Raw genomic sequence first — 27,081 nt, forward strand, 5'->3', positions numbered from 1 at the left:
AATTTCCTATCGTTCAACATTTAAGTTGTTTCTAATCTTTTATATAATAGCCAAAACAAAAAGCGACACCACAGTATGTATGTATCAGGCAAGGTCTTGAGGGTAGAATTTCTGGGTGAAAATATTGTTGAAAAATGCCAAATCATACTATACTTCTAGAGCCGTTACTAGGTCATTACTAAGTGATTTGAAACAAGCTAATAACTTCTGATAATGCCTTCTTCTTAGAAGGCAAAAGAAACTAGAAGTCACAAATGGAGGACGGTGTCCAAGATTGTGGATTGTTGTCTTGGGGAAAAAAAAAAATCAGGAGACCTTTCAGGAAATGGACGGAAAGATCTAAAAACCAGCTCCACTAATGCCAGCAACTGGTTGCAGGGTGTAGTTGCCAGTCATTTAAAGGTGACCAGACTGTCTCCTGTTTGCTGCTGAGGAGACAGTCTGGGTGCATTTTGGCTTTCACACCAGCCAATTCTGAATCATTCTTCCTGGCGCATGCTGCTTCTCTCTTTCTCCAGTCCCCTTCGTAAATCATACATCATGTGTTGGAGCGAAATGCTAGCCAGTTTCTGGGAGGAGAGAGGCATTTAAAATCAAATCACTAATTTTCCGTTGCTTGTCATTAATTTTTAAGGGTTTAAAATGCCTCAAGGAAAATATATCTTTTGTGTCAGTAAAATGCATTTAATGGATTAAGAACACATGTCTGTTATATATTTGTATATATAAAAGATATATAAGTGTAGATAGATGGATAGATACATAGATGGGTGGATAGATACATAGACAGATAATCTTTATACAAGGGTGATTATTTTTTAGTTCTCCCCAACAGGGAAATCCAAAGACATTTAATCTATATTCCTTATTTTTCACATGAATAAATTTGCCAATCTCTCGCAAGTGCCAAATGCAAATTTATTATAATTTTAAATTGGATCTATAATGGGCTCAGTGACAAAACATATGATTTAATATTCTTCATTATAGTATTGTTTATGTTCTATTGGAAAATTCCTTTATTACTATTTAACCACATTAATTTTTCCTAAGGAGTCTGATTATCCATTAATCCTTTAAATAGATATGTCACCCTGGACTGACTAAAGAACTGAGTTTAATCTTTGATGGAGACCACATGATGTCTTAGGAGAAGGAAAGGGGGAAATATCCATTCTGTGTAATAAAGCACCATGGGATGGGGTAAAGAGCGAACGTATAGTAGTCTCTCTTATCCACAGTTTTGCTTTCTGTGGTCTTGGTTACCTCTGGTAAACTGCAATCTGAAAATATTAAATGGAAAATTCCAGAAATAAGCCATAAATTTGAAATTGTGTGCCATTCTGGGTGGCATGATGGAATCTCTTGCTGTCTGGCACCATCCTGCTCCATCCTGCCTGGGATCCCCAACCATCAACATCTTCTGCTCCTGATGTCTAACCATCAACATCATCATGGCTCAATGATCCAGGATCACCCAAAGCAGATGATCTTCCTTCTGTTGTATGTCAGAAGGTCAGTAGTAGCCAAATGCTACCTTGTGACATGTTTGTGTCATTTATCTTGCTTCATCTCATCACATCATATAGGCATTTTATCATCTTACATCATCACAAGAAGTGAACACAGTACACTAAGATATTCTGAGTGAGAGAGACCACATTCATATAACTTTTATCACAGTATATTGTTATAATTGTTCTATTTTATTAACGTCATTAATCTCTTACTGTGCCTAATTTATAAATTAAACTTTATCATAGGTATGTATATATAGAAAAAAACATAATATATAGAGGATTTAGTACTATCTGTGGTTACAGGCATCCACTGGGGGTCTTGCAATATATCTCCCATTGATAAGGAGGGAATACTGTGTAGACATTCTGCCTTGACTTAACCAAAAATCATGTTATAGCTTGAAGCACAGGGTTAAATTTTTCTTCAGATTTTCTTCTGAACTAGCCTATATAGAGATGATACACTTATATACTTCAGTATTTTTTATCTTCATCACAAAAGTACTAGATTTTAGTAAAGTAGGACCTCTTGACAATTCTTATTAAACTGTTTTTATTACTGAAGAAGCTAAGCTCCAGGTACAGAATAGAGCAAAATCATGAAAATTTATGGTGAACCATTATAGAGACACTGTATAAAGTCACTACAGAAGTCCGAGTAAGAATTTATTTAGATTTTGAGATATTTTACTTGGCAAAGCTTAAAAAATAAGAGCAAAGGAAATCTCTTTTAAATCATTCATTTCTGGAACTGAACATTCAATAATTCTTTCTAAGTAGAATATATTCCCTTGGCTCTATCCTTTTCACTTTATTATTTTTCCACATAATTCATAGTATTTTTATCAGTCTAGAAGCTGGGTCAGAAATCTAAGCCCTTGAGAATCCTACCAATAAATCATTACAGATTTCCTATTCATTCTCCAATTATACACAAGGAATTTAGCACATAGCATTTACACAAACATCATAATTTCATTCCGACATTCATTCCACATATATTCACTAGGCACCTAGAAGTTAGGGAGCCGTCATGAGACAATAAATGTGTATCATTTCTCTTGGGAGAAACTGCAAACACCTTAATAAAGCTACCTCTTCCTCTTTTTTTTTTTAACATCTATATTGGAGTATAATTGCTTTACAATGGTGTGTTAGTTTCTGCTTTATAACAAAGTGAGTCAGTTATACATATACATATGTTCCCATATCTCTTCCCTCTTGCAATCTCCCTCCCTCCCGCCCTCCCTATCCCACCCCTCCAGGTGGTCACATAGCACCGAGCTGATCTCCCTGTGCTATGCAGCTGCTTCCCAGTAGCTATCTACCTTACATTTGGTAGCGTATATATGTCCATGCCTCTCTCTAGCTTCCTCTTATTTCACAGTGTTTCTCCCTTGTTCCCTGGCTCTAACCCCACTGGCTTTTCCACTTCCTCCAATGTACCTCCTGAGATTTGAGATCTCTCTTGCCATTGGCCCTTGATATCTCCGTTCCCTTTGTATGGAACCTTCTTACCACACCCTTCAATAGTTAATTCCTAATCAGGTAACTCCTTTCCCATCCTTTCTTTGACTAAGATTTTTGACCCTCAAGACTAGATCAGATTCTTTGTTATATGTTCTTTTTGCTAATTATAATTATGTAAACATTAGAGTGATTCTTTCATGGACATCTATCTTGTCTATCGCCCTCTCAAACTATAATCTTCATGAAAAAAGGACTATGCCTTTTTTCTGTAACTATTTTGTCCCTGAGTCCATGTGCATTGCCTAGAAAATGAAAATCATGCTAGAAAGAATGCTCACAGAATAGTCAGTGAATTAAAGTTGTAAGCAATTGCCTTGAATGTACAATATAATTGGGGAGTCAAGGCTTGCACATACATTCCATAAACAAACAAACAAAAAAGCAAAATAACAATCCAAGTGAATGTGAGATGAGTGATGAGTGATGGAAGTAATATAGGCTTATATAATTTCAGTCAAAGATGAAGGGTGCCATGGGCCAAGTGCTAGAGAGAGAAGGTTATAGGAGAGCCTTGTGAGATGCGGAGGATTTGGATAAGTGGTTAAAAAAAAATAAAGAAAGAAAGAAAGAAAGAAAGGAAGAAAGAAATCTGGATTCTTTATAGTATATTACAAAACTCTACCCCAGTATTTGGAAGAAAGCTTTTTTCTTTTTTTGATAGGTAAGAAGTAGATTTATTAATATCCTTTGTACAGAGGTTGCAGGAAAATGGGGCACAAGAGGATGGTCAAGTCCCAGGTCTTGGGCAAGTTCCTGGGACAGGCCACCAAGTGAGGGTCCTTGACTCTGGGCAGCAAAGTATTCAAAAGCAAGCCATAGTAAAGGAAAAGCAGAGCTACACATTCCAGAGACAGAACGTGGGCCATATCAGAAGGCTAGAGCAGCCCTGGGAGAAATACACTCCACAGGCAGAGTGCTGGCCGTCTCAGAAGGCAAGCTGGAAGAACGCTCTGAAGAGAGACACAAGAAACCAAAAGATCAGTTAAAGATGAATAACAGTAGGATAAGCATGAGCAGTGAGAGCTTGGACCAGGTGGTTAAGTGGTCCAAATGGAGAAGGTGGAGGAGTGATTAATTCAACAAGTTTCACCAACAGAAGCTGGGTAGCAAAGACACATGTGCACAGACATACATATACAGAGTGAATTTTATGACAGATTCGATTCAGAGGGCAAACAAGAGAAAACAATCAAAAATGGCTCCAAGATTTCACTTTAATGTGATTGTGATTTTTCACTAAAAATATTACATTATATTAATAAACTATATCATATGTTAAACGTAAACTATGAAGAACTGTGTACAATTATTTATAAGCATTATTTTGTTTTAGCCAAAAAACAACATAACATGAAGGAGGCATTATTCTTCTCCAGTGAGTTGAGGCAGTTGCCAGGAGTCATGTCACTATTAAGGGGCATAACTGGGGCTCAGATTCAGTTTCTTTGTCTCAAAAGCCCTGCCCAGGGCTACCATAAACTGCTTCTCTCTGCATTTTATTTCTTTTAGAGGTTGCTTTATTGTGTGATACAGTAAAAACATCACATTAATCTACTGTTCTCTTCATGCTAGATAAAATAATGACAGGATATGTTTCAATACGATTTGCCCTAGAATAAAATGTTGAAGTAGGTAAAGTTTGCTTTAGGCTTCGTCCAACTCTCTCAACTCTCCCTCTCACTCCATACTGCCTCTGGCTCACTCTGACTGCTCACCCAAAACTCACCCTTTAAATACTCCTTCCATGTACTCAGAACAAACATATGCTGTAACGGTTCAACTACAACTGTGGACCTTGATGAAGAGTAAGTCTCTGGGTTTATTCATTCAATATACTTCTCTTTCCAACTGGTTTGGGGACTAACTTAATTCAGACTAAAGTGTTAATGTTTGTTAACCAGCTTTCTCATAAAACCTGCACTTTAATGTTAAACTTAATAATTTCAGCTAACGAGTTCTAATATTTGCAGGCACTGAAACCTGCATATTAAAAACAGATACAAACACTGTTGCTTTCGTTAACAAGATGTGCCTTCAACCCCATCAGTCAAAAAAACAAAAAAATTAGTAAGGGACACGGGGAAAAAATTCTAGTTCTCTGAGTAATCCATTTTGAAATCTATTGTTCTGAACACCTAGAAGAATTAAAGAACAAACAAACAGAGATGAACAATACAATAAGTGAAATGAAAAATACACTAGACGGAATCAATAGCAGAATAACTGAGGAAGAAGAATGGATAAGTGACCTGGAAGACAGACTGGTGGAATTCAATGCCACAGAACAGAATAAAGAAAGAAGAATGAAAAGAAATGAAGACAGCCTAAGAGACCGCTGGGACAACATTAAACACACCAACATTCACATTATAGGGGTCCCAGAAGGAGAAGAGAGAGAGAAAGGACCGGAGGAAATATATGAAGCGATCAGAGTCAAAAACTTCCCTAAATTGGGAAAGGAAATAGCCGCCCAAGTCCAGGAAGCACAGAGTGTCCCAGGGAGGATAAACCCAAGAAGAAACATGCCAAGACACATAGCAATCAAACTGACAAAAATCAAAGACAAAGAAAAATTATTAAAAGCAACAAGGAAAAACAACAAATAACATACAAGGAAACTCCCATAAGGTTAACAGCTGATTTCTCAGCAGAAACTCCACAAGCCAGAAGAGAGCGGCACGATATATTTAAAGTGATGAAAAGGAAGAACCTACAGGCAAGATTACTCTACCCAGCAAGGATCTCATTCAGATTCGACAGAGGAATCAAAAGCTTTACACACAAGCAAAAGCTAAGAGAATTCAGCACCACCAAACCAGGTTTACAACAAATGCTAAAGGAACTTCTCTAGGCAGGAAACACAAGAGAAGAAAAGGACGTACAAAAACAAACCCAAAATGATTAAGAAAATGGAAATAGGAGCATACATATTGATAATTACTTAAAATGTAAATGGATTAAATGCTCCAAACAAAAGACAGGGGTTTGCTGAATGGACACAAAAACAAGACCCACTTCAGACCTAGGGACACATACGTACAGACTGAAAGTGAGGGGATGGAAAAAGATATTCCATGCAAATGGAAATCAAAAGAAAGCTGGAGTAGCAATACTCATATCAGATAAAATAGACTTTAAAATAAAGAACGTTACAAGAGACAAGGAAGGACACTACATAATGATCAGGGGATCAATCCAAGAAGAATATATAACAACTGTAAATATTTATGCACCCAACGTAGGAGCACCTCAATACATAAGGCAAATGCTAACGGCTATAAAAGAGGAAATCGATGGTAACACAAAAATAGTGGGGGACTTTCATATCTCACTTAGACCCATGGACAGATCACCCCAGACAGAAAATTAATAAGGAAACACAAGCTTAAAATGACAAAATAGACCAGATAGATTTGATATATATAGGACATTCCATCTGAAAACAGCAGATTATACTTTCTTCTCAAGTGCACATGGAACATTCCCCAGGATAGATCACATTCTGGGTCAAAAATCAAGCCTTGGTAAATTGAAGAAAAGTGAAATCATATCAAGCACCTTTTCCAACCACAACGCTATGAGATTAGAAATCAATTACAGGGGAAAAATCGTAAAAACCCAAACACTTGCAGGCTAAACAATACACTACCAAGTAACCAAGAGATTACTGAAGAAATCAAAGAGGAAATCAAAAAATACCTAGAGACAAATGATAACGAAAACACAATGAACCAAAACCTATGGGATGTAGCAAAAGCAGTTCTAAAAGGGAAGTTTATAGCCATACAATCCTACCTCAATAAACAAGAAAAATCTCCAATAAGCAATCTAACTGCACACCTAAAGGAACTAGAGAAAGAACAAACAAAACCTAAAGTTAGTAGAAGAAAAGAAATCATAAAGATCAGAGCAGAAATAAATGAAATAGAAACAAAGAAAATAATAGCAAAGATCAATAAAACTAAAAGCTGGTTCTCTGAGAAGATAAACAAAATGGATAAACCTTTAGCCAGACTCACCAAGAAAAAGAGGGAGAGGACTCAATAAAATTAGAAATGAAAAAGGAGAAGTTACAATGGACACCACAGAAATACAAAGCATCATAAGAGACTACTACGAACAGCTCTATATCAATAAAATGGACAACCTGGAAGAAATGGACAAATTGTTAGAAAGGTATAACCTTCTAAGACTGAACCAGGAAGAAAGAGAAGATATCAACAGACCAAGCACAAGTAACAAAATGGAAACTGTGATTAAAATCTTCCAACAAACAAAAGTCCAGGACCAGACGGCTTCACAGGAGAATTCGAACAAACATTTAGAGAAGAGCTAACCCTCATCCTTCTCAAACTCTTCCAAAAAATTGCAGAGGAAGAACCACTCCCAAACTCATTCTATGAAGCCACCATCACCCTGATACAAAAACCAGACAAAGATACAACAAAAAAAGAAAATTACAGACCAATATCACTGATGAATATAGATGAAAAATCCTCAACAAAATACTAGCAGACAGAATCCAACAACACATTAAAGGGATCATACACCATGATCAAGTGGGATTTATCCCAGGGATGCAAGGATCCTTCAACATATGCAAATCAATCAATGCGATCCACCATATTAGCAAACTGAAGAAGAAAAACCATATGACCATCTCAATAGATGCTGAAAAAACTTTTGACAAAATTCAACACCCATTTATGATAAAAACTCTCCAGAAAGTGGGCATAGAGGGAACCTACCTCAACAAAATGAAGGCCATATATGACAGACCCACAGCAAACATCATTCTCAATGGTGAAAAACTGAAAGCATTTCCTCTAAGACCAGGAACAAGACAAGGATGTCCACTCTCACCACTATTATTCAACATAGCTTTGGAAGTCCTAGCCACGGCAATCAGAGAAGAAAAAGAAATAGAAGGAATACAAATTGGAAAAGAAGAAGTAAAGCTGTCCCTGTTTGCAGATGACATGATACTACACATAGAAAATCCTAAAGATGCCACCAGAAAACTACTAGAGCTAATCAATTAATTTGGTAAAGTAGCAGGATACAAAATTAATGCACAGAAATCTCTTGCATTCCTATACACTAACAGCAAAATATCAGAAAGAGAGATTAAGGAAACAATCCAATGTACCACTGCAACAAAAAGAATAAAATACCTAGGAATAAACCTACCAAAGGCGGTAAAAGACCTGTACTCAGAAAACTATAAGACACTGATGAAAGAAATCAAAGATGACACAAACAGATGGAGAGACACACCATGTTCTTGGATTGGAAGAATCAATATTGTGAAAATGACTATACTTCCCAAAGCAATCTATAGATTCATTGGAATCCCTATCAAATCACCAATGGAATTTTTTATAGAACTAGAACAAAAAATTTTTAAATTTGTATCGAGAAACAAAAGACCCCAAATAGCCAAAGCAATCTTTTTTTTTTTAACATCGTTATTGGAATATAATTGCTTTACAACATTGTGTTAGTTTCTGTTGTATAACAAAGTGAATCAACTCTACATATACATATATCCCCAAATCCCCTCCGTTTGCATCTCCCTCCCACCCTCCCTATTCTACCCCTCTAGGTGATCACAAAGCATGGAGCTAAACTCCCTGTGCTATGTGGCTGCTTCCCCCAGCTATTTTACATTTGGTAGTGTATATATGTCAATGCCACTCTCTCACTTCGTTCCAGCTTACCCTTCCCCCTCCCTGTGTCCTCAAGTCCATTCTCTACCTCTGTATCTTTATTCCTGTCCTGCCCCTAGGTTTTTCAGAACCATTTTATTTTTAGATTCCATATATATGTGTTAACACATGGTATTTGTTTTTCTCTTTCTGATTTACTTCACTGTGTATGAGAGACTCTAGGTCCATCCACCTCACTACAAATAACTTAATTTTGTTTCTTTTTATGGCTGAGTAATATTCCATTGTATATATGTGCCATATCTGCTTTAACCATTCATCTGTCGATGGACACTTAGGTTGCTTCCATGTCCTAGCTATTGTAAGTATTGCTGCAATGAACATTGTGGTACATGACTCTTTTTGAATTATGGTTTTCTCAGCAATCCCACAACTGGGCAAATACCCTGAGCCAAAGCAATCTTGAGGGAAAAAAATGGAGCTAGAGGAATCAGACTCACTGACTTCAGACTATAGTACAAAGCTACAGTAATCAAGACAATATTGTACTGGCACAAAAACAGACATATAGAGTAATGAAACAGAATAGAAAGCCCAGAGAAAAACCCATACACATGTGGTCAAGTAATCTATGACAAAGGAGGCAAGGGTATACAATGGAGAAAGACAGTCTCTTCACTAAGCGATGCTGGGACAACTGAACAGCTACAAGTAAAAGCATGAAATTAGAACACTCCCTAACACCATACACAAAAATAAACTCAAAATAGATTAAAGACCTAAATGTAAGCCCGGACTCTATAAAACTCTTAAGAGGAAAACATAGGAAGAACACTCTTCGACATACGGCACAGCAAGATCTTCTTTAACCCACCTCCTAGAGTAATGGAAATAAAAACAAAAATAAACAAATGGGACCTAATGAAACTTAAAAGCTTTTGCACAGCAAAGGAAACCATAAACAAGACGAAAAGACAACCCTCAAAATGGGAGAAAATATCTGCAAATGAATCAATGGACAAAGGATTAATCTCCAAAATATATAAACAGCTCATGCTCAATATTAAAGAAACAAACAACCCAATCAAAAAATGGGCAGAAGACCTAAATAGACATCTCTCCAAAGAAGATATACAGATGGCCAAGAGGCACATGAAAAGCTGCTCAACATCACTAATTATTAGAGAAATGAAAATCAAAACTACAATGAGGTATCACCTGACACCAGTTACAATGGGCATCATCAGAAAATTTACAAACAACAAATGCTGGAGAGGGTGTGGAGAAAAGGGAACCCTCTTGCACTGTTGGTGGTAATGTGAATTGATACAGCCACTATGGAGAACAGTATGGAGGTTCCTTAAAATCTAAAAATAGAACTACCACATGACCCAGCAATACCACTACTGGGCCTATACCCTGAGAAATCCATAATTCAAAAAGAGACATGTAGCACAGTGTTCACTGAAGCACTGTTTACAATAGCCAGGACATGGTACTAACCTAAGTGTCCATCGATGGATAAATGGAAAAAGAAGGTGTGGCACATATATACAATGGAATATTACTCAGCCATATAAAAGGAAAGAAATTGAGTTATTTGTAGTGAGGTGGATGGACCTAGAGTCTGTCATACAGAGTGAAGTAAGTCAGAAAGAGAAAAACAAATAACGTATATTAATGCATATATGTGGAATCTAGAAAAATGGTACTGATGAACTGGTTTGCAAGTCAGGAATAGAGACACAGATGTAGAGAACAAACGTATGGACACCAAGGGGGGAAAGTGGCAGGGGCGGTGGTGGTGGTGGTGGTGGTGGTGGTGGGATGAATTGGGAGATTGGGATTGACATATATACACTAATATGTATAAAATAGATGACTAATAAGAACCTGTTGTATACAAAATAAATAAATTAAATTAAATTTTAAAAATCTATTCAAAAAAAATTTATTCTGACCCAGGAAATAATTAATAGATTCGTTTTATACACTGGTAAGTAAAGATAAATAGGCAGATGGAAGGGAGAAATCTTAGACACCCTTAGAAAAATGAAAACATACAGACAACCACTTATTCCCCCCAGACATGAAGATAAAGCTATCTCAGTTTGAATGAGTCCAGAGTACTGGTTATCAGAGAGTTTAATCAAGAATTCATTGGACACAAGTGATCTGGGGATAGCCTTGAATAGCTTCCTGAATTTGGATGATCAAAGGAGAAAATAGAGATTGATGGCTCCTCCTTGGAAGCAGTTGGTTTAATAGCAGTGTGGTTGTGTTTCCCGGTGCCACCTGGACTTGAAATGTCCCACACTGAGCACCAATGAAAAATGGCCTTTTCATTTCACTTAGGATTCTCTCCTGATCCTGAATGCCTTCCATAATTAAGGACTAACTACCAAGGCGTGGGGCATTCCTAGGGGATTAATGGCCAGCAGGGAGAGTTGATGGCCCAGAGCCAAGTGGGAACTCATTAACCTCAGCTGGTCATTAATTCCTCAGGCACTGCCTGGGGTTGGGGACAAGGGAGGGTGTTTGTGTGGGGTACAACTCATGTTGACTGTATTTCCAGGAAAAGAAAAAAGTTAACTTTTAAATATGCAGAGGCACAGAACATCTCCCTCGGCAATGCAGGATGCTGTCTCTAGCATTTCAACTGCATCGTGTTGTCGGGTCTCCCACCACGTGGAGTCTTTTTCACCATGGGTGCTAATGTTAGAGAGAGCAGAGATAAATGAGGCAGGCTCTGAAGTGGCAACAGAGGTGAAGATCCTGGACTATGCTAAATGATGAAGTTAAAAGGGTTATATTTCAGGCCAATCAAGCCTTACTCTTTCTGAATCATAGCCCTAAGATAGGCAATGAGGGCAACACTAGTATATTTAATCTCGTGTTTTTCCTCCCTCCCTCCCTCCCTCCTTCCCTCCCTCCCTTCAGAATACTCACAAGAAAATAGAAGATGTTTAAAAATATTATGTGCTGCAGGGAGTGGTAGAAATAGGTCCTGTATTACATGGCTGGTAGGAGTGTACATTGGAACAACCAATTAGAGAAGCAAGTGGATACTAGCTATTGAAAATTAAAACCTGCATGCCCTGTGATCCAGAATTCCACCCCTCCATATCACTCCCAGAATAAAACAACTTTGCATATGTGGACAAGGATGTGATGGACAAAGGAGTGTTAGACAAGGAATGTGAGGAATAGAAGACCATATTCCCCCACCAGGAGTACCTGAAGCTGTGTGCTTTGGGATCAGGAAGTGAAAAGTCCTATGGGCAAACAGTGCCAGCAAATGATGGTACAAAGTCATGACAGCATCACATTACCCCTCCAGCGGGAGTTCATTTAATGAAGGGAGTTAATGCCTCCAACGGTATGTGGCTGTTCGAGGTGGAGGCAGAGGATAATGCCCCCAGGGTGGTGATTCTGAGAGAACCTTAAAGCTCTGGTTCTTGGAAATGCAGATAAATATGAACAGCTTCTATTTGTTCTGTGACAATGTCTATCTTCAGGAATTAGATATCCTTTTAAAATACATTGGAGATGGTTTGAGAACAGACACATAAGAACCTCAAAGTTCACAGAGTTAAAATGAGTCTGTGTATTGTCCCATTTATGAGCTATAGAATCTCAGGAAAATTACTTAAATTCTCTGAGCCTCATTTCCTCATCTGTAAAATTAGGAGACTAATAATAATACTTGATTCATAGATTGTTCTAATGATTAAATAAGATAATCCATGTAAAAGAGTTGGCTCATAATAAGCTTATGATTGCTCATAAGCAATCAATAAATATTATCCATTATTATTGCTATTTTTAAAGTAATACTATTATTATTACAGCTAGCTATCATTGAGTGAGGACTGAAAATTAGAACTGGTTTCTCTTAGTGACTATGTCATTAATTGAAAAGGTAATCTGTGTAAATTAAGTTACTCTCTAGGAGCAAGTTTCATTATTTGTTAAATGAGTTTAAGAATAAATTGAGATATACTATGTCAAATATAGAAAAAAGTAGTATAAAAATAAGTTTTATTTCTCCTCTTCTTTCTCCTTCTCGTCTTCATCATCATCATCATCATCATCTTTATTTTGTTATTATTTCAGTCCAATAAATATGGATTTAACTTATATGCAGTGGTGTTAGAGGGGGAATGATACAGTATTATTTGTCAGTAATCACTCTTCCTGTTTTGATGTCAAACCACTTTCTCATTCTATGTCATACTTATGATTTTTACCAGTGGACCAGAAAAGAAGTTGATTTTCTTACTCTGTTGCCTAGCCAAGGTTATAGTTACAATCGTGGGTGCTTTCTGACACGATGCAATATTTTCCAATTCCTATGTCAGAAGCATGGATTCATAAACAATCACTATAATAAAACACGACCCCTAATTTTGCTGTTCTAACTGCACTTTCACGTAGTAGTAAGACATATTCAGGGCAATGAAAACACCTTTTGGTATACTCGTTAAAGTTTCCAATGAGATATTGGCTATTGTTTTGCATTAAGAACAATGGATTCAAACTTAAAGTTAGATTTATTTACAATTTGATTTATTTATTTCATGCCAAGGCATGAAAGGAACCTAAGTATCCATCAACAGATGAATGCCTAAAGAAAATGTGGTGTACACACACACACACACACACACACACACACACACACACACACACAAAGAATGGAATATTATTCAGTTATGAGAAAGAAGGAAATCCTGCCATTTGCTATATCATGGATGGAACTTGAGGGCATTATGCTAAACGAAACAAGTCAGAACAAGAAAGATAGATACTGTATGATCTCACTGATATGTGGAATCTAAAAAAGACACACCAAACTCAGAAACAAAGAAGAGACTGGTGATTGTCAAAGGCGGGGACTAGGGAGTTAGGAAAATGGGCAAAGGTGGTCAAAAGGGAAAAACTTCCGGTTTTCAGATTAATAAGTCCTGGGGATGTAATGTACACCATGCTGACTACAGTTAAGAGTACTGTATTGTATATTTGAAAGTTGTTAAGAGAATAGATCTTAAAAGTTCTCATCATAAGAAAAAAAAGTGTAACTATATGGGGTGATGGACGTTAACTAAATTTATCTCGGTAATCATTTCATAATTTATACATATAGCAATCATTATGTTGTACACCTTAAACTAATATAATGTATGTCAATTATATCTCAATAAAACTGAAAACTGAAAAAGAAAAAGAATATCGGATTCAAATTTAGGCTTCCAATCTAGGGCAAGGCAGATGATGTGAGATGCCTCCATAAAGAAGGCACAGTTCATCCTACAAGTGCATCTTCCAGCCCTGCACACCACATTTTGACACACCCTCCTCCCCCTGCCTCAGTCTCTGTTAGTTGTTACAGACTATCACTCCAGTCTGGCAACCCCATTTTTCTTGCACTTTGCTGCTCTTTCTAGCTGAGTTTTCTTTCTTTATTTCCTTTATCACAAAGGGAGACAAATGATACTGGTGGTCCTAATAGAATTACAGATAGCACATTTGACATAGAAATAAATAACAGTGAATTATGTACAAGAAAGTTTCCCCTTCCCCACTGTCTTTCAACAATTCTGATAACATCAAAGCGAACATCTCCATGCATTGCTAGAATGTCTTTAATGCCCATTTAGCATCTGTTCATCTCCCTTTTTTTCACCATGAGAACCTCGGGCACAGACCCTTCCCCAGTTAACAGTGGGTAGCCAGAATTTACTGGACTTGTTTTGTTGCAGATGTCCTTATTTTATTTTTGATTCCCTTCCACTTAATGACAAGTACTGTTTTAACTTTCAGGATAATGATGTCATGATCACTTTTTAAAATAAATATAATACATTTTTAAGTGAAGGCATGAAAAGAAAAATACTACGGAAATAGTATGTGGATGAGTGAATTTTTATCACTGTATCCCCATCCTCTTAGTGCTGTAATGATTCCATTCAACTGAGGCACCTTAGTGCATTGCTCTCCTTCCCAGGATGACAAGGGCTTTCAGTCAGGTCCTTAATCAGACTGCAGACTGTCAGCAGTCACTTTGGTACCTCCAGGACCTTAGCTTCATGCCCAGGCCCAGGAAGCTGTCAAGAAAGGCATGTTGACTAAGTGAATGACTAAAAGCAAGAATAAAAGGAACAACTATAACAGAACAGAATGGTCCAGTGATTGGCTGGTTGTTTCCCCCAGGCAGTGGACTCTGGTTGTGTCTACCTCTATGCATGCTGGGATGAGGATGGTGGGTTAGGGGATGTGAGCTGTTAGTACCAGCTGTAGGTGTCTTTCTATCTGAGGAGGCATCCAATTTTGACCATATATCAAGAATGATGTTCTCAAAGCATGATTGTGATTCTTAAGGGGAGAAAGGAAATCAACCTAAATTTGATGAGATTTGGGAACCAGAGAGATTAAGTACTTCTAGTTATCAAAACAGTACATGGATTTAAAAGAAGCTGGGAAACACTCCTTCTGTAACTCCATGTATTTGGTACCTGCAGATAAAAATAACATAACAATGCCACTTTCACTGTTTTGAATAAATGCCAAACTCCTTTTCTAAAGCACAGGAAAATCGGTACATTGAGTCTTCCCGGATTTTAAGTTCTAACTCATTTCTAAATTAGCAAACCTAGACTACAGATCAAAGCAGCTAAAAGTGTAAACGACACCCAATTAAAGAGACTGCTACTCCAAAAACCTCAGATGGGATGGCCCAGCACACTTTTTAGCTTTTCAAATCATTTAGGATAACATTGCTGGAGTTTTCTCTTCCACTCTCTGGGAAAGAGCACAGAAGGTAAGAAAGGAAGAGGGAGGGGTTTGTCAGGAGGAGTGAAGAAGCCATTTCAAGAGCCCTTATAAGCCTATTTAAAACATTTTCTTCAAAGGAGTTCCCGCAACAATTATTACAGCTCATTTGCCTGCAAATATGCTCTCTGTTGTTAATCAGCCAGTCATTAACCTCAGCAATATCAATGTGTTGTCACCATGCATTTCAAAGAGGTGAATGGAGATGGGTGGTTTTTAAGAGCTGCTTAAGCTGAAAGAGCCCATTACATTATTTACCCTTCCAAGGTAAACTAACCCTCAAAACAAAGATTTTTATCTTGGGTACTCATCACTCTCTCCTAGGCTTTTCCTAGAGTCCCTTATTTAGGTTCATGCTCACAAGTTACTCTGATTGCCAAAGAAATGGCCTCAGGGATGAAATAACACACTGGAAAAAATTGGCAGATTAGAACAGAGATGAAATTTGGTCTAAGGTCTACGGTTTAGGGTCTGAAAGAGTAATTGCTCTTGCCTTCCTCGTCAGCAGAAAACCCAAGCCTCAGAGAAAGAAGCCAGGAGAAGCCAAAGGGGGGCCATTAATTATCCAGAGAACAAACTCTAATGTCCTTAGACTGTAATTTTTCTCCACAAGGCAGTCATTTAGAAATCCTTGTGGGTGCAGGGCCTGTGGTTTGTCCTTTTATCAACCCTCCATTAGGCCAGCAAATCCTCAAGACACTATTTGGCTCTCCCTTCCTGGCCTTCTTGCACATCCTCATGCAATGGGTAAAGGTTCTTAAGAGATGGTGGAAACATTATGGGATGCCGAGAACACCCTAACACTGTATGCAGACGTCTGTATCACTCTGAATTTTTCTAAGGAGAGATCCAGAGCTTTCATCATTTTCTTGATCAAAGTGAAGAATCATGGGCTTCCCTGGTGGAGCAGTGGTTGAGAGTCCGCCTGCCGACGCAGGGGACGTGGGTTCATGTCCTGGTCTGGGAGGATCCCACGTGCCGCGGAGCGGCTGCGCCCGTGAGCCATGGCCGCTGAGCCTGCGCGTCCGGAGCCCGTGCTCCGCAACGGGAGAGGCCACAACAGTGAGAGGCCCGCGTACCGCAAAAAAAAAAAAAAAAAAAAAAAGTGAAGAATCACTAGAAAAACTACTCTAAATTTTATTTTTAGTGAATATATATCAACTGGAATTATATTTACTTCTATGTATAGTCCACTGAATCACATAGAATGACCATTCTCATGGGTCAAACGCAGCTGCGTACCAGAAGTTTCAGTTGGTTCAACCTATTAAACATTTTATATAAACTTACAAATAAATAAGTACATATTGAATAAGTTTTATGTAAATGAAAATAACATTTTAATGTAACTGCTATACAAACAGTATATTTAATAGTGTAATACTTAAATATATATAGTGAAATATATGTTAAATATGTTTGTACATGGCTGTGTTTTATATAAAGATAAGCTGTTATTAGACCTTTATAACATATATACCAGATACACAGGATTTTACAGGGTAATGAAAATACTTCGGCAGCATTATGTACCTTGCCATTGGTCGCTGGGCTGACTGGGTGAGATTTTTTTTCTTTTCCAGAATCTGATTTTTAAAGTGCACTACTGTTCCTTATATATAAAGGCATCAAAGTAATAAATCTCCAAATAATGAAGAGGTCTCACTCTCCTAAGGTCTCATTCTCTACTGTGGGTAGATTAGCTTCTAAACATCTAAATTCATTTTGATACAGATCCCCCTGTTAAAAATTATAACCCCATAGACAGGCTTCAGAATACACGGGGAGAATACAGATCTGCTTAATAAAGCGGCATCATTAGACAAGGGCAGACTGCCCCTGCTCTCCCCCACCCCATCTTGCATATTCTCTTCTTCTGTTATGGCAATTTACATACATAAAACTATCAATTTAGTTAATTAGGCTTTAAAACTGCTTTTTAAATAAGGATGAACCTTTTTTCTCTCTGATAAAATGACACAAATAAATTATTGCTGTTGTCATAGATTGCTTAGCTGCTACTTTGCTAGAAAGCTTCAAAGTGTAACTTTGATGTGAAAAGACTCTTAGTTAGAGAATATGCATATAAGAAATGATTTTGAAAAGGGAAGCTTTAACACCAAGTCTCGGAAAAATATAAAAATACAGTGAGCCAGAACCCTATCTCTACTGGGTGGCAACTTAAGGAATTCAAAGCAATAAGATTTTTTCCCTTTGGATAAAAATGATAGTAATAAAAATATGCTTTTTTTGTTTCTCAAATTTTCAGATCCTTATTGTTTCCAAACATAGAGGTACAGAAAATGTTTTGAGTCTTTGTGGATGCTGAGAGGGGCTGAGAATAATAAAAGGAGATGAAGCAATTGCTACAAAAGATCGTTATGTCATCCTTAAAAGGGTCTAAATGGACTCATATCCTTTGCTTCCAGTTGATAATTGATCAATCAGGCATGAAAATAAAATGTTTTGAGTTAAGATTTCAGAAGAAGAAAAACATTCCTTTATGATGGCTTTACCCCACCTCCCTCCCGGATTCTTAAACCCCACATCTGACATACGAAGCCAGGTCACAAAGCCCAGTTCTAGAAAGCCCTTAGGGGAAGGAGAGCAATGAACCTGGCAGAGCTAGAATCAAAACTGTCTCAGCTTCATTCCTATGTGTGTGCAACAAACATCCATTTGGAGATCAAATGCTCATTTTTTTTTTTTCTCTTAACCCAATATTGTAGAATTAATGTGGTGACTTCAATGAATGATGAATGAATTGGCTCCCTAAGATTTAAAAGAATATTTTCTATTCTATTCCTTTTCAAGGCAGTGGATAATTTGAAGCAAAAAGAATGAAAGTTTGACTAAACTCATTTCTCTTGCAGGAAGCTACTTTAACAAAGGTACTAACGGAGGAATTTTGTGCGTGTGTGTGAAACTGCATACCTCAGTCCTGATGAAAACTTAAAATTTGTCATCAAGAGGCAGTATTAGACTTCTGCTGTGAAGAAGTATCTGCTAAACACCTTCTATTGCCAACAGAAAAGCAGAGGTAATCTTTAAAAACTAAGTAACTAACTAATTAACTAACTAAATCCTTAAAAAAGCTCAGGACCACTTGATAAAGATAAGGCACTGTTAAATGAGAAAGCCTTTCCTGGGAACTGAGACTAAGACACCACCCAGTTCCCATCTGATTAAAATGCTAATAGAAAGGGTGGCAGGTGGCTGTATCTTAGATCAAGTTTTAGTTTTTCTTTGGTTCTCCTTTCTGTCAGGTTATTCTATCATAATGTATCAGGAGAAGCATTGCACTCACATCAAATCAAGTTGTTAATGGAAAGGTGGCAGCCTAAAGTACTCTTGATCAACTGCTAATTTTGTTTTATTCTTCTTCCTCTTACAGCTATTCTCTGAAATGAATAACTGCATTCAAAAGAGGTTTTTGAGAGAAGCTGGGCACTAAAACACATGAAGATGAACTGAAGACACAGAAAACTATTATGTTCACAGGATAAACAGTTTTAGTCGTTTAACGTTATAATAAATGTATTTGTCTGTGATGTGCTGATTTCACCACTAAAAGGTCTCCTGTTAAAGATGCACATGTCTCCATATTGGGCAAGTGATAAGGATAGGACAGCCAGGGGTGACAGTCCCTCAGCCAGCTTTGAATTTGTGATTCTGAAGAGCAGACTACTGCTGTACATGTCCCACTAGTCAAAACTGGGAGGCAGCAAATTTAGTGTTTCTGAGAAGTGTCAGCTTTATTGCTTTAAGGATGAAAGTAATCAATTGATCTCGAGGATCAGGGAAACAGCAAGAGAGGCAGATTCTGCCCCATCCCGGACCCTGCCTTTGATGGCCAGAGCTCTGGGTAACAAAGGTTTGTCAGCTTTTTTGCCATACCCAATCCTTGGGGATCTGTGCTAAGACTGAAGATTCAGAGCCCTTGCTGCCCTATTGGAAAACGAGGTGCATGCATATCCAGCAGGGATGTGATGGAGACAATCAATTGCTGTCCAAGTGTTCATTTAGTCTTTCGAATAAAAACTTGCCTTAAAACACAGTATAAAGGAAAAATGAGACCAATGAAAAAAACGCCTTTTGATAAGCTGCTGACAAAATGGGTTTGGGTTGTGTTTTATTTACTTTGGAGACTGGCTTTACAGATCATAAGACATTTGCTACATGACTGTGTAATGTGTTGGGCATTTACCTTCAGAAAGAAGTCCAGGAAAATAAGACAATGGAAAGCAGAAGAACTGGAAACTGTTCTAACACTCATGACATAACTGCAACAGGCTGACCCAAGGTCCCGGGAACAACTTAAAAACTACCAGACTCTAACGTTCTGGGGTTTCATAGTTAAACACAAGAACACACAAATGGTGAAAAAATAAATCTAAAAATAATTCTGGTTCTTTCCCCATTATATGTGTCTTGAAAGTTCCTCTCTTACGCCTCTATTTCTCTCTCCAATTAATAATCTGGACATAATTATTACAAGTCATTCTTGCTATGAGAATTTGTTACTGAGCTGTGATTTCATCTTCTGTGGTTCAAATGTTGCTTTTACATCTTTATGATCTCCAAAATATTTATCTTGGTCTCTTTGTGTGGAACAAATAAGTTTGGTTCCCAATTTCTAATAGTATTAATGGGAAAGTATACCTCTTTCAACATAGTGATTGAGTCTGAGAAGTCAAAATCAATAATCAAACAAATAAAACCAAACAACAACAACAAAAAAACCTGAAAGATAATTATATTAAGCTTTTTTTTTGTCCTTCCCAAACTAGTGGAGTGGATGGGAATTAGGAATGATAAACTATTACCAGAGTCCCTGTGTACTACCTGAAGCCAGAATAAAACTGAAATACATTGTTCACAATTTAAGTACAGACATATAACACATACACAGGGGTAAGATAGAATTCTAAAGTGTGGATTTTCTGATGGGAAAACTAATGATCTATTAAGCTCTCAAGTGCAGGAATCCACAATTCAATGACAGGTAATGCTGCTGCTAAGTGCTATGTGGTTCTGGGCAGAAAGATTTCTGCGGGGAGTGGAATGGGTGCCATTTCAGGAACAGATGCAGACCTTGTCAATGTTCAAGTCCATTCACCCCATCCAACTCTGATTTCTCTACCTCTGAGCAATCTGGCCTGGTGAGTTTATTCTCCAGAATCTCACTGAAGCTTCAGACTGCTTCCCTAATGAAATGCTTGTCAGCTGCTACACTGGAGATGTCCCCCCAGAATCTTAATTAACCTTTGCAGTCAATGAGCTTCCGTGATTTTTTCCCCTTAGAGAGATGAGGTTCGTGGTGAGCTGGTATATTTCTGGAGTTTATTCCTGATCTAGTGTATCCATTTACTCACGTATTTATATATCTATTTATCTGTTTGTTTTCCAATAAAGGAGAGACCTGTCTGCATGATTTTAAGCGTTCATGTATGAAATAACCCTAAACCACTTCTATCTAAAGCCACTTTTTTTTTCCCCCCCGGATGGTGGGGAAAGCTGCTTTGAAATATAGGTTTTGATCAATTTTATATTATCCCTTTTTCAGGTCTCTAATGTCTGTTTCAAAGGATGTTTTAACATTGTAAGTTTTACAGCAGCTCGTAACTGATGATGAAGACTTTCCCAGTACTATTTCTCCTTTGACACCTGAATTGCAAACTGAGATTTAAATATAGAGTAATTATGAATGATATCACAGACGAATACTAGATTAGAGCACAGAGTATATGACATCACAAATTCCTTTGTTAATGCTAAATTCCCAATCAAGGGAAGCTCAAAAAGGCATCAGTGGATACTAGAAATAGAGGTCCTTTTTTATGCTCAGTGGATTTCGCATAGACCTGCTTTAAAGGAAAACCTAAAGAGAATATATCAGCATCAAATGAAATTGCTACTTTGTGTCCTACGGATTTAGATTATCTGGTAGAATGGCTTTAGAAAATCTTAATATTTTTAAGGAATAATATTCAGTAGAAAATAACTTTTGATAGGTAAATAATACCAAACTTTAATCATTCTAGTGTTCCAATTTAAAATCAAGTTCAGAGATTATGCTGTTCACCAAGGAGAAATGGTAATTTTAAATAAAAAGCATACAGAAAATCTTTCATCTTTAGTCTTAGATTGGCTAGGCAATATATGGGATGCATAGCTGACTAAAATTTCTTTAAAGGATGGTAGGAGATTCTTATATAATTCAACTGAAGTGTTTAATATGCATCTACTTTGTCCAAAGCAAATCTAGGCATTGTGAGGTTTTAGAGGTGAATAGGATAGAGTACCTACCCTTAGGAGACAAGACGTTTTGATTTAAAAAAAAACAAAACAAAGCAAAACAAAACAGCTAATTTGGAAGCAGACTGAAAATGCAGTGAAACTGTATCTTCAAATACAAGAGCTACGTTCTCAATTCAACAAGGCAAAATAAGGCAAACATCACTGATTGTCAAAATTATCCTTGAAACTTCTTTAAATCTGGAGGACCTAGCTCTGGAAAACTCAAAAAGCTAAGAGTTGTCTATAGTACTTTGATTTCACTTTGCCCTGAGGCTTTCCTATTCCTGAGGGTGGTGGAGACCTGGGTCTACTTTGAAATGGGAAGGAGAGGGGAGATGAGAAAAGAGAGGGGGATACAGAGGGGGAGGGGAAATATGCCATAAGGAAGGGAGGGCTAAAGAGATTTATCACTGCTTTTCTTTTCTTTTACCAAAAAAATGTGAAGTTTGAATTCTCATAAGTGAGGGCATCATGTACCTCTGCTATGTTTCTGTGGTGGTTCTAATGCTTTCTGAGGATGAAGCCAAGTCACAGCTTCAGATGTTATCTTGAGAGATATGGACTACGAGGTGACCATACCTTTGCATTCATGATGAGAAACCCCCTTGAGAAGGTAGTTGCTGCTGGTAGTGGCTGGTTCTTAGTCTAAGAGGGAGAAACTCCAGGACCAGAGAATATGCTTCCAGAGGTTGGGGGCATTGTTTCTTCTTTTTGGGTGTTTGCCTCATACTTCTGACTCTAATCTTCACCCTTCCAACACTGTGGATGTATTACCAAATAAAGCTATTCTTTTGGAAGCAGTGGCCAACCATATTTCATCACCACTACCATTTAACAGGCCATACAATTTCTGAGGATATCATTAACTCAGGCTTCAATGCACAGAACATGCAGAGAAAGAGAAATAGCAAATGTATTTGTAGGACCTCTATTCCCCTACACAGTAATGGCTTCACACTTTGGCATTAATTCCATTTGTCAAGCTGTAAGATAAATACATGCCTATCAGACACTTTCCCAGCATTTATTCAAAGGGCAGAAAGTGAAGACCACTATTTAAATGTGAAATGGATCCATTCGTTTTTGAAAACAAAGCAGAGATTCAGAATTCACAAAGCATGTCGATCTTTTTAAAGAGACAGTGGCCATATCTCCTTGTAAGAATAATAATGATATTACTAAAAATTCTGAAATCCTAAAGTGAAGTGAATATTTCAGATTCTCTGGTCAAAAGGTAAAAGTCCAAATACCTACAACCCTTACCAATAATATTTTATTTAGGATTTCTGTATATCTCTATTAGGATCTTTATTTAATATGATTCCATAGTTTTTAACCTCGGACAAACTGCATTAAGTTTTCCATCCAATGAAGCTTTTTACATGCAATGGTATTCCCACTGGATAAATGATCACATCTTGAAAGAGATTTCTAGAATTCTCCTTATGTCTCTTGCCTAAATTGGTCTCTATTTATATTGCAATGCCAGGATGACGCTCTTCTTTAACATGATGATGAGTTGTTTATTGCTTTGTTTTGTTTTTCTTGTTTTGTTTTTGTTTTTGTTTTTCCAGCTTTCCAAGTGATGTAAAGCATTAAGTTCTGATGTATAGCCTCAGTCAAGTATTTTCCTCCAAGAGATCTACTACAGTTGAAAGAGAATCACCAAGAATGGATCAAAAAAATATAGAAAATTTGAAATACTATGCCTAAACACAAGTTTTACGTGTATAGAAATATGTGTGTTTTTTTTTTCCTGGAAAGAAAACCTATGACATCACTCAGCTTGTCAAAGAGTTCCATGCTGCAGGTAAATAGTCAAGAAAAACATGTTTTGTCCAACTTTGTAGTCACATTTTTCACCATGTTCCTTCTGATACTGGTAAACACTCATCTCAACTGCTCTGCTTAAATCTCTCCAGATGATTTCCCATCTCATTCAGAGAAAAATATGAAGTTCTTATTGGGGCTTTCAAGGCATCCTCCATCTCTCTGGCCTCAGGGCTTTTGTACTTCCTGTTACTTCTGTCTGGAAAGCCCTTCCACCACTGAATACCTGCTTTCTTTTGTTCTCTCCTCACATGTCATCTTCCCAAGGAAGCTGACAACCCATATGCAAAAAACAAAAAAAAACACAAAAAACAACAACAGCCATCCACTACTTCCTTGCCATCCCCTTATCCTTTCCTATTCCTTAGCACTCGTATACCACCTCTGAACATATTATAAATAATTATTCACCAAGTCAGCTGATTCCCTAACTCCTAGAACAGTATCTGGCATAGAAGAGTCATTAAGTAAGTACTTGTTAATGAATTATCTTTTTTTCCTTGCCTTTTTTTTTTTTTCCTTATAAGTGTAACCTCTGGGGGAAACAACTGAGGAAACTGACTCCTGGAGAAGATAAGTGTTTTGTCCAATCACCATTCAAAATTGATCTAAACTGCAATGAGATAGCAAGTTGTGATACTCTTGTCGGTATTTTTTCTCTTACATCATACCTTTAATAGAGTTTCCAAAGCTATAGAAGAGAATAAAAGGGTGAGTTGAGCAAAGGGCATCCTAACTTTAAATTGTTGTTTTACAGGTAGTGAATACGACTGGGCGTGTGATTAATGGGGCGACTAAGACTTGAGCGACTAAGAATAAAGAAGCATATTTGAAAGGCATCAATTGAAACAAATAAGACAATACAAGTTGCTCTTTCCGCCTGCCTTCTGAATTTGGACTTACCTTCAGCACCATGTCTCCCCTCGTGTAAGGCCCACAAGGTCAGGGACTTTTTTTTTTTTTTTTTAAATCTCTGTTTCCCCAACACCTGGAACAGTGTGCTTGCCACACAGTGTATGCTCAAGGAACATCCTGAGCATACACTCGTACAGGTACTGGTAGTCTAAAGAGATTACAATCTAAGCAATACTGTTATACACCAAACCAACTAAAAAATAAACTATCAGAGCTAAAACAATTTAACATATTTAAAGCATTATGCTGTCAAATCTAAATCAAAATTTATTTCTAGAGTTGCAATACAAAAATCAACACTGGAACAAACATATAAACTGAAAGTTAGAAATACACACTCTGTAAGGAATTGTCATTTTAATCTATGCTACACATTTATATCTGATAAAAATTTCAATTGAAAATGTTCAAATTTATAATTATATATAACACACAGGAAACGCCATAGTCAATTGACTTAACTATCAGTACTAATATAATAGCCTGAAGGAAAACAATGATAAAATATATGAACCAACGGATATAGTTTTTGTTTTTTGAATCCAATTATTAGTATCTCTGAATCCTGTCTTTGCTTCTGTAAATAGTATAAAATCATGTATCTGTCACAATAACATTAATGGTATTTTATCTTCTGTTCTAAAGTACTGCGATTTTTATGACATGTATTACTTTACACCTTAATTTGGGGTTATTCGTGTGCTTATCTGAAGCAGCCCACTAAATTGGGATTGGATCATCCTGGTCTTTCAAACACCATGCGTTGTGCAGAGTAGGTTTAGTAAATGTCTTTTGAAAAAAGGAAAGAAAGCATGCAGGAGATACCTAATGTGAGAATAAAAAAATAAGCAGAATGAAATATGTAGTGACAAGAGTTAAATGGATGTTGCTGGTTGCTGGTCAACTTCATAGATAACCTGAAGACTTCTACTGGCCTCTGACTGCAAATCAAATGAGGTACAAGCAGACAGTCACAAGCCTCCATGATCCCAATGGAAGTAGCTCAATTAGACAACCAGGTAACAAGCTCATGAACTGAAATCAGCCACACACTTCCTGAAAGCAGTGTTTTGGACCACCTGTATCCAAGTAACCTGGAGTGTTTGTTTGAAAAAAACAAAAACAAAATAAAACAAGCGAAAAACAGATTGCCCGGCCTAAGCTTACCACAGACCTGCTTTATCACAATTTTTCTCATTAGAAAAAAAAAAAAAAAAAGTATCCAACGTGAGTCTAGACTCTGAGAATTAAGATTCACTATTCTAGCCGCTCTCTTCAGTGCTGTTATTAGGGTAACTGTGAGCAAGTTGGGAAAAAAAAAATCCCCCTGTGGGCTTCCCTTTGGTGTAGAAGATTAGAAAAAGATACTTCTTGAGGGTGGACATAACATTCCAGCAGGTGCTGAGTTTAGAGACAGGAGTGCATATGAATTCAACACCCCCCCCCCCCCCCCCCCCCCGCCCACTACCATTCCACTTGGTGCTTTTGTGCGTAACTGTGTGTGATGGCTCTGGGTTCCCTGCTAAGGACCAAATTACAGAGCTACCACATTCCAAATGGGAGAACAGATCCCAAGACTTACTGTGCAGCTTGAGCTCTCAACCTTAAAACAGCCTTTTTGTCCACCAGAATTCTGCGGGGGGAAAAAACCCAGTACATTTCAGATATATAAAAGCATTTCCTGATGGAGAGGTTATTAAACACCACAGTAGGCAGGTAATAATGCCTAAATGTCTGGGATGGGGTAAATGACCTTCTTACCAAAAGCTGGGTTAGGGAGTTTGGGACAGGATAATGTCTCAAATTCCCTTGTAGCTACAGGAGTTCACAATTTTATTACCTAAGGATGCAAAAACATTTTGGGCACATGCTGGGCTTAGTCAATTCCACTATAGCCTAAGTGGCCTTTAAGATGCAAAGACCTTTTTAAAATCCTACTCTATGAACATTTAGTATTTGAAATTATTTGAGATGAAAGCATAATACCCAATTGCTACAGCTTCATAAGTGACTCTCTTACTTGCCTAATTATGGCAAGCAATGCTGTCAATAGTAAAACATTTTCAAGAGATTAACTTTGCACAATAAAAGCTTCTGTGCCAGCAGAAAATCTTTTAAAGTGTTTCACCTATTTTGCAATACTGAGTGGCCAGCAACTCATTTTAATATTTACAGACAAAATGATATTTGGATCAAGTAAAGGTCAGACTCAAAAAGAACAAAACAAGGCAGAAATGACATTCTAAATGAACTTCCAGGTCGTGGCTCTCAATTTGGCAACCAATACATGGTGGAACAAAAACAGAGAGAAATAGGGCTTCCCTGGTGGCGCAGTGGTTGAGAGTCCGCCTGCCGACGCAGGGGACGTGGGTTCGTGCCCTAATCCGGGAAGATCCCACATGCCGCGGAGAGGCTAGGCCCGTGAGCCATGGCCACCGAGCCTATGTGTCTGGAGCCTGTGCTCCGCAATGGGAGGGCCACAACAGTGA

The sequence above is a fragment of the Phocoena sinus genome, chromosome 3 (genome assembly GCF_008692025.1).
Source record: "Phocoena sinus isolate mPhoSin1 chromosome 3, mPhoSin1.pri, whole genome shotgun sequence".
In the NCBI taxonomy this organism is placed as follows: Eukaryota; Metazoa; Chordata; class Mammalia; order Artiodactyla; family Phocoenidae; genus Phocoena; species Phocoena sinus.